The sequence below is a fragment of the Lithobates pipiens genome, unplaced genomic scaffold (assembly GCF_037356315.1).
Source record: "Lithobates pipiens isolate NorthernLeopardFrog02 unplaced genomic scaffold, aLitPip1_a1.2 Scaffold_35, whole genome shotgun sequence".
Classification (NCBI taxonomy): Eukaryota; Metazoa; Chordata; class Amphibia; order Anura; family Ranidae; genus Lithobates; species Lithobates pipiens.
This window is the reverse complement of record NW_027507811.1, coordinates 19,929,669-19,939,374: the sequence shown is the minus strand read 5'-3', so window position 1 is coordinate 19,939,374 and position 9,706 is coordinate 19,929,669.

Below are 9,706 nucleotides of genomic sequence, written 5' to 3'. Positions count from 1 at the left end.
AAGCTGTCATGCCCCCTACTGGCAATGCCTGAACGGTCAAGTGTGCGCCACTTACTATTACGAGCTGTGTCGGTGGCTGCTGATGTAGCACCTGCCACACACCTCGCATACCTCAAAGTCTTGCAGGACACGGCTGCTAATGGGAGTTCCTGTTGTGGAAAAAGTAAAGGAACTCCGTTCCCATGTGTTCCCGCAGGACTTGAGCCCTGTTTCTGGGGGATATTTATTATAACAAAAAGTAAAAAATAATGTGTTTTTTTTCAAAATTGTCGCTCTATTTTTGTTTATAGCGCAAAAAATAAAAACCACAGAGGTGATCAAATACCACCAAAAGAAAGCTCTATTTGTGGGGAAAAAAGGATGTCAATTTTGTTTGGGAGCCATGTCACACGACCGCGCAATTGTCAGTTAAAGCGACGCAGTGCCGAATTCGCAAAAAGTGGTCTGGTCTTTGACCAGCAAAATGGATCCGGGGCTGAAGGTGGTTAAGAATTCCCATTATTAATAAACTAAAGACAATGCAATGAATTGATTAATTTAAATAATTATCTATTTATTATTTTAATATTATTATTATTATTATTACAATCTCTATTTATTATTTTAATATTATTAAACATTATTATTTTTGTCCCCAGAAAAAAAAAACATAAAAAATATAACTACGAAGAAAAAAATGTTTTTAAATCTTTCTATTTTGCTAAAATATTTTATCATGTACTTACATTGTAAGATTTGTTTTAACATAGGATTTTCACTCCCCACTGTATACTGCTTGTTTCTTGTCTGTCTCTCTCTTTCTCTGCTCTGCTCTGATTCACTCCCCTGCGTGACGTCTTGTTGAGTCACAAGGGGGAGTATCATGAAGAGCAGGCTGATATCTACATTGCAAGACTTCTCCTCTGTGCCGTTCTGAGGAGAATCTCACGTACATTCCAATGCAGACAAGCCGAAAAAACACATGCGGCATAGGATACATGCCACGCTTAAAAGTCCATACTGCGCAATCGCACATGACGTCATGGACTATAAAACAGCGATTTTTATGAAAAGTAAACAAGTAAGTGCACTTTCTCAGGCAGCGATCAGTAGTATCTGACAAGCTAAACATGTATCTGAGGGTTTACAACCACTTTTAAGATGATCCTGGCTCCCTACCTTGCAGAGGTTTTTAATGGCTGCTTGCATGAGGGTTCTCTGACTCCCTCCATGAGGCAATCTGCAGAACACACCAGGGCCAGATGGTTTGACAGCTGAATTTTAAAAATGTTTTAAGACAATCCTGGCTCCCTACCTTGCGGAGGTTTTTAATGGATATTTGTATGGGGGGGTTCTCTCCCTCCCTCCATGAGGCAATCTGCAGTGATCCTTCTATCAAAGGGTACAGATCCTTCGATGATTGGGAATTGGCGCCCCATTAGCCTTCTAAGCCCCTGTACACACGGTCGAAGATTTCGACAACCAAATCCGTCGTATTTTGTCCGTCGGATTTTGTCCGTTGGATCTTGTCAGAAACTGTTGCATACACGCAGTCGGACTAAGTTGTCGAAAAATCCGATCATTCAGAACGTGATGACGTAATTTCGTTATGATGGGACTACGTTCAGGCTAGTAGCCAATAGCTTTGATGTAGGAATTTGATCTGAGCATGCGTGGCACTTGGTCCGATCAAAATTCCCTACACATGATTGTAGTATGTCCGATCGAACCAGTTGGTCGGGAAATATTTCCAACAAGTTGGAAAATTGGGTCCGACGGATATTCCGACGGAATCAGTCCGATGCATACCACACACAGTCGGATTATCCGACAACACGGTCCGATAGGACACATTCCGACGGATTCTTTGACCGTGTGTACAAGGGCTTAGACGATCCTGGCTCCCTACCTTGCAGAGGTTTTTAATGGCTGTTTGCATGAGGGTTCTCTGACTCCCTCCATGAGGCAATCTGCAGAAAACACCAGGGCCAGATGGTTTGACAGCTGAATTTTATAAATGTTTTAAGACGATCTTGGCTCCCTACCTTGCGGAGGTTTTTAATGGATGTTTGTATGGGGGGTTCTCTCCCTCCCTCCATGAGGCAACCTGCAGTGATCCTTCTATCAAAGGGGAAAGATCCTTCAGTGATTGGGAATTGGCGCCCCATTAGCCTTCTTAATGTCGATAGAAAGATACTGGCAAAGATTTTTTTCTGGAGGTTGTCACCAGTGGCAGGCAGTTTATTATCCCACCACCAGCACTGCTCGGTCCAGGGTAGAAGCACTTTATCAGCAGTGTTAGCTGTCCAGGAGGCCTTGGAGCGTTTTAGGGATGCTGGTTGGGGTACATTTTTGCTGACATTGGACCAGGCTAAGGCCTTTGATTGGGTTAATCATGAGTACTCATGGCTCCTTCTTGGCATATATGGCCTGGAGGGGGTTTCATTGATTGGTTCAAGATTTTGTACAAAGGGGCTTAAATCTTTCCTCTGGTTAATGGTTGGGACAGGCAGCCCTTTGTGGTCGGCTCGGGTGTGCGTCAGGGGTGCCCATTGAGTCCTCTGCTATATGTGTTTGCAATCAACCCCTTCATCAGAAGGCTAGAGAGGGGACCATTGTGTGGGGTACCTTTTGGGCATCACTGGTTTGAAAGTTGTGGCCTATGCTTATGATGTTTCTGTTTTTGTCTCTGGGACTGGGGAGGTGCAGGAGGTGGTCTCACTGATAACGCAGTATACAGAGGCATCAGGTTCAAAGGTCAACCAGGACAAGTGTGAAGCTTTCTGGGTGGGCGTGGAAGGTGAGAGCTTTGTTCTCCCGGATGACTTCCTGGAGCCCCAACAAAAAATGTGAGTTCTAGGCATTGAATTTGGCCCAGGTGACTATGGTCATACAAATTGGGTGAACAGGCTGGAGAATGCCGATGCCAAGGTGGCAAGCTGGAAAGGTTGGCGGCTTTCCTTGAGGGAAAAGGTTGATCTGATCAAGACTTACCTGATTCCAATTTTTCTGTATGTCAGTTTTGTTTGCGTTTTTGCCAGTTTCTCTCTATACCAGAGTCTATACTTGTTTCTTCCAGCTGTTGCGAGGGAACAGAATAAACTTTGTCAAAAGGAATGTGACTTACCTTCCTAGGCGGTCCTTCCTGGTGGTCTAGGGATGATCAACCCTGTACTCTTTTTTTCTCACTGATGTTTGTGAAGTACAATCTTGGTAACATGTTGGCAGAGAGACCGCCTGGGTGGGTTGGTATTTTCCAGTCCTGGTTTAGGCCCTTTCTGCAAGACTGGGAAAATGGTGGGCCAGTGAAAAGCCTGAGGGTCAAGCATGATAAGCTCCCAGCTTATGTTGCCCTGTGTTTGAAAATGCTTCGGCAGTGGCAAGTAACAGCAGGAAAAGTCAGATCTCTTCCAAAGAAACTTCTTGAAAAGTGGATCATGAGCTCTACTTTTGGCGAGCCACTGGCCTTAAGGGATTGCCCAAGCCTGGTTTTGGGGGTGGGTTTGCGATTGATTAATTTGGAGAGAATCCCAATGAAGTTTAGGGATCAGGCTTGGCTTGCCTTTCATGGAAAACTATATGTGAAGGGCAACTTGAAGTTTCTTTCCATGAGTGATCGGGGCTGCCTGAGAGTGGAGTGTGGGGGAGTTGTGGAGTCCATGGATCACTTTCTACTTCAGTGCCCTTTTAATATAGAGGTGTACAAGAGGGTGGGGAGGGCTCTGAGTATATCCTTCCTCCCCCATATGAGTTATGCAGAGTGGGTGTATGGGGCATTCCAGACTGGTCAGGATTATGATTTGGAAACACTTTTTTTAGTTAGTCTAGTAGTCCGTTATTTCACGTGGAGTGCACGTTGTCAGGTATCCTTATGGAGTAAAATCCTTCCTGTTTAAGTGGTGATGCAGGACATTCTGGTTGAGGTTGGGAAGATTCAGGGTCTTGAGAAAGACAGGTGGCAGCAGAAGGCCTGGATAAAGGCGTGGAGGAATATCAGGGCTCTGTAGCTGCTGCCTGTTGATCTTGGGGTGTATGGCTTTTCTCTGTGTTCTTGTTTCACTCCCCCGATCAAATATATTTTTGATAAAAGGCTACATGCATGGTGACAGTGATGTTCCTTAGTCTGGCTCTCGCGTAGGGATTATGTTGTGCGCAATTTGGTTTTCACTGCTTATTTTGTTCTTGTTCTGTTTTGTATAGTCATATTCAATTATTTTGTAAATATGTTTTATTTATTTATTATGGTTTTATTGTATATAATTTGTCGTTTGTAAGATTTTCAATAAACAAAATTAACCCTTCATAATGGGCACAGCAGGTGTACAGACCCGGAAACTCAGATCAGGGATGGTGGGAACCTCTCATAATGGGTACAGCAAGTGTACAGATCTGGGAACTCAGCACAGGGATGGTGGGAACCCCTCATAATGGGCACAGCACGTGTATAGATCCGGGAACTCAGCACAGGGATGGTGGGAACCTCTCATAATGGGCACAGTAGGTGTACAGACCAGACCAGGGAACTCAGATCAGGGATGGTGGGAACCTCTCATAATGGGCACAGCAAGTGTACAGATCCGGAAACTCAGCACAGGGATGGTGGGAACCCCTCATAATGGGCACAGCAAGTGTACAGATCCAGGAACTCAGCACAGGGATGGTGGGAACCCCTCATAATGGGCACAGCAAGTGTATAGATCCGGGAACTCAGCACAAGGATGGTGGGAACCTCTCATAATGAGCACAGCAGGTGTACAGACCAGACCTGGGAACTCAGATCAGGGATGGTGGGAACCTCTCATAATGGGCACAGCAAGTGTACAGATTCGGGAACTCAGCACAGGGATGGTGGGAAACTGCCATTCTTCTCCTTGACAGCGAGGTTGCTAGTTCCTTTGCTCCTGTGCTTCCAGAGACCAGGGGCTAGAGTTACTCCTCTGCCCCAGGAAGGATGCTGGATCCTGGGGAGGACCCTGGTGGGGGCCCCCTGGATAGGCCTCAGCCTGTGGAAGATTCTGGGCCTTGCCCAAGGAAGGATGAATCTCTGTCTGCCTTTAGACGGAGGATTGTGGAAATGCTGAAGCGGATTGAGAAGGAAGAGGAGAAGTTGGGAGCTTTGAAAGCTGAATTTAAAAAGAAAAAGCAGGTTTGTGCCAAAGTCTTCAGCAAAAGGAGATCGGTTCTGAGGCCTGAATTGAAGGACCTGGAACAAGCTCTGCGGAAGCAGAAGGAATTGGTGAGTTCTCTGAAGGAGAATAGTGGAGCATTTAAAGAGAAATATAAGAATGAGGAGCGATTTAACCAAATGAGGAAAGGAGCCTCTTCCTGCATGGAGAGTGAGGAGATGCAAGCAGAGAGTGAGAAAGTGGGCCCGGAGGATGAGCCCAGCTCTTCAACATCTCAGACATCTGCTGAGCCCTCAATGGCGGAGGCCTCTGTCCCCTTCCCCTCCCCAGCAATGTGGAACATCTGAGCCGGAGGATGAAGGTTCTGACATGCTGGATGTGATCAATAAATTGGAGGCCAGTCCAGATTCAGCTCCCCAGGATGGTGAGGAGAAGATGGACACCGTTCCTAGCCCTGTGGAAGAAAGACCTGTGGAGAGAGCAGGTGCAGGTGCAGGATGGTGTGAACTTTAATGACAATGGGCCTGCTGAGGGTTGTAGTACTACATACAGTCAGCCCAGACCCATAGACAATATACAGCAAGCAATAAATAACTGTCAGCTTCAGTCTGCAGAGAGGTCCATGGACAATACAGAGACTTTGCCTGGACCAGGCACAGCGGCTGTTCCTGTGAATGGTGGAGGAGATGCTGGGAGTAGTAGTACTACAGATCTCCAGGAGTCTGCAGTAGCCAAGACTGTGATGACTCCCAGGATTGAAGCAGAGTGTTCGGGGACAAGACTGAAAATGCTGGTGGTGGAAGAAAAACTTATGCTGGTGTTGCTGCCACAGGATCTGGGAAGGTGGAACAAGCAGGGACAGAGCATGGGAATGTTCTATCTTCCTCCCTGTTTAAAAGGAGGAATGTTGTCCAGTTGAAATGGGAAGGCGATGGAAACCCCCCACATAGGAGGACAGTGGTGGATAAAATCCTGCAGATGGGGTTTAGGCCTGCAGATATCTTCGCCCTGATCAGTCCGGCAGGTTCCTATGAATATGATTTGTCCTTTATCCGTCCGGAGTCTTTGGACATATTTCGGGAGAAGTTTGAACACGTGTGTAGGGGCCTGCCGGACTGGAAAGGGCTCATCCCCAAGCTTATATCACGCCAGCCCCTCCATTAAAATGGTGACAATACTTGTGCGCAATGAATCCATACCACAAGGGGATCTAACTGCATGGTTGAGGAGGTATGGGGATGTCCTGAGCCCCCTAAGAAAGATTTTGGATGATATGGACAGGGGGATGGTCTGTGCAGCTAAAATTAAAGGTCATTGACAATGTTGTTCAGCATCTGCCATCCTCAGCTTTCCTGGGGAGGGACAGGCTGACCATCTTCTACCCTGGCCAGCCAAAGCTCTGCAACAAATGTGGAGATAAAGGGCATCTTGCATCCTCCTGTCCAGTGATGAAGTGCTCTCTGTGTCAGGGTATAGGACATTTGGTGAAGGATTGTAATATTATAAGGTGTAATCTGTGCAATGCAGTGGGGCATCCTTACAGTCAGTGTCCTGAGGCAATGCACAACAAGCCTGAGCTCATGAGAGAGTTCTTCCATCTGGACATGGAGGATGCACAGAGCTCAGCAGCTGGAGGGCCTGGGAGTCCATCTGAGTCTGTGCCAATACCCAATGTGTCTGTGTCTCCCCAGTCGGTGCCAATACCCAATGTGTCTGTGTCTCCGCAGTCTGTGCCAGTACCCAATGTGTCTAAGTCCTCCCAGTCTGTGCGTGTACCTAGTGTGCCTGTGTCTTCCCAGTCTGTATGTAAAGTTTCAGTTGCCAAGAATGTGTCCAATCCTTCTGTGTCTTCTAAAATTGCAGAGGCAGTAAGAGGTGCTGAGGCTGGTGCGTCAGGTGTGGTGCCAGTCCCCCTCCCCCGACGCTGCAGGGTTTCTATTGCAGACCGTAGGGTGCAGAAAAGTGGGGAAAATGGTGGGGAGGCTGGCCTGGTGGTAGATAAGGGAAGGGAGAGTGGGGGGAGGGGGTTGAAGGGCAGGATAGGTGTGGGGAGGCTGGTTGTGGTTTATCCAAGGATGATATGGAGTGGTTGGAGGATAGGAGGAGGAGGGGCAAAAGAAGGAAAAAAAGGGGTTCAGTTCCCTTCAATCCTGAAGTTTTGCCTTTGGAAAATAAGTTTAAGATCCTGTCGGACGATGATGATGATGATTGGGACTCGTTCAGTTCTGCGTCCTCTATGGATGATAAGTGCCAGGGCGCAACAAAGCGCGCTGGTTCTCCAGGCAGAGGGAGTAGTCAGGCTAAGAAACGTCTGCCTCAACTACCCTAATGGCAGTTCCCACTCCAATAAAAGTGGCAACCATTAATGTTGCCAGCTTAAGATCAGTAAGCGCTTGTCATATGGCCTTATTTTTGCTCAGCGAGTTTGATGCTGACATTTTGTTTTTACAAGAGACCCATCTGAATAGTCTGACCGATATACATCTGGCAAAGAAGGAGTGGAGACGTGGTCCCTCATTTTGGTCTCTTGTGGCCGAGCCTTACAGCGGGGTTGCAGTCCTTTTTTCTGGTATGGTAACATGCCGGCGGGTAATTGAGGTAGAGATTGGGAGATGCATGGTCTTGGACGTCTCTGTAAGGGGGCAGGACTTGCGCCTGATTAACATCTATGGTCCCCAGACGAAGTGGGACAGGAAATGCCTCTTTACAAAGATTAAGCCTTTTCTTTTTACGGCCCAGCAGGTTATCTTTTGGAGGTGATTTTAACATCATTACTAGGTCTAAAGACAGGAGAGGTTTCAGAGATAAGCTGGGCTATGACACCCTTTTTCTCAATGCGATAGTTAGGGAAGCAGGTCTGGTAGATGCGCACATTAAGCGTTGCCCAGACAGCACGGGGTTCACTTTTCAGAGAGGTAGTAGTCAGAGTAGGATAGATAGGTTTTTTTTTTTAAAGGGAGACTCTGCTTTTTCGGCACCTGTGTGTCGGGCAGTGGAGTTTTCCCATCACTGTATTTTATCTGTGACTCTGAATGCCTCAGACATGCCACCTAGGTGGAGGGGTATCTGGAGATTGAATTCGGTCCTCCTAGAAGACGAGAGAGTAAGACAATCCTTTGAGGATTTTTTTCAAGCACAGGTAACAATCCTAGACTTTTGCAACAGCAAGTCAGAATGGTGGGAGCTTGTAAAGCAGCGGACTGTTAGGCTTTTCAAGGCCATAGGAAGAAAGAAGCAGCAAGATAAGTATATCACCTACCAGCGTTTGCGGAGGAAACTTGACCGCCTTGTTTCGAATGGAGGAGATTCTGGGGCGATCTCTGAGGTGAAGTTCCTCCTTAGGAGACATGAATATGACCGGCACGCCTCTTTGGTTCAGGAGAGGGATTACGGGAAATACCATTCGCCTGACCCTTACCAGAACTGTAAACAGAGCGTAGCAGTTAAGACGGTCCATGGCCTGAAGGACAGTACGGGCTCTCTGACGAAGTCTAGGTCAGGGATCCTGGATGTTGTCAGGTCATACTATGCCGATCTCCTGGGAGGAAGGAACCTTGATCGGACAAGGATGTTGGGTTTTTTGGACTCTACACCAGGACTGGAAAGTAATGTTCCTTTGATGAATTTGACAGATGAAATCACTGCAGATGAGGTAGTCCAGGCTATTGATAAACTGGCCATCAAGAAATCGCCAGGGCCAGATGGGTTGACAGCTGAGTTTTATAAATGTTTTAAGACGATCCTGGCTCCCTACCTTGCGGAGGTTTTTAATAGCTGTTTGTATGAGGGTTCTCTCCCTCCCTCCATGAGGCAATCTGCAGTGATCCTTCAGTCAAAGGGTAAAGATCCTTCGATGATAGAGAACTGGCGCCCCATTAGCCTTCTTAATGTCGATAGAAAGATACTGGCAAAGATTTTTTTCTGGCGATTATCGCCAGTGGCAGGCAGTTTGTTATCCCACCACCAGCACTGTTCGGTCCAAGGTAGAAGCACTTTCTCAGCAGTGTTAGCCATCCGGGAGGCCTTGGAGCGTTGTAAGGCTGCCGGTTGGGGTACATTTTTGCTGACATTGGATCAGGCTAAGGCCTTTGATCGGGTTAATCATGAGTACTTATGGCTCCTTCTTGGCAGATATGGCCTGGGGGGGGGTTTCATTGATTGGCTCAAGATTTTGTACAAAGGGGCTGAAAGCTTTCCTCTGGTTAATGGTTGGGTCGGGCAACCCTTTGTGGTCGGCTCGGGTGTGCGTCAGGGGTGCCCATTGAGTCCTTTGTTATATGCATTTGCAATCGACCCCTTCATTAGAAGGCTGGAGAATGGGCCATTGTGTGGGGTACCTTTGGGCATCACTGGTGAGCCTCCTTTGAAAGTTGTGGCCTATGCTGATGACGTTTCTGTTTTTGTTTCTGGGACTGGGGAGGTGCAGGAGGTGGTCTCACTGATAACGCAGTATTCAGAGGCATCAGGTTCAAAGGTCAACCAGGACAAGTGTGAAGCTTTCTGGATGGGCGTGGAAGGTGAGAGCTTTGTTCTCCCGGATGACTTCCTGGAGCCCCAACAAAAAATTAGAGTTCTAGGCATTGAATTTGGCCCAGGTGACT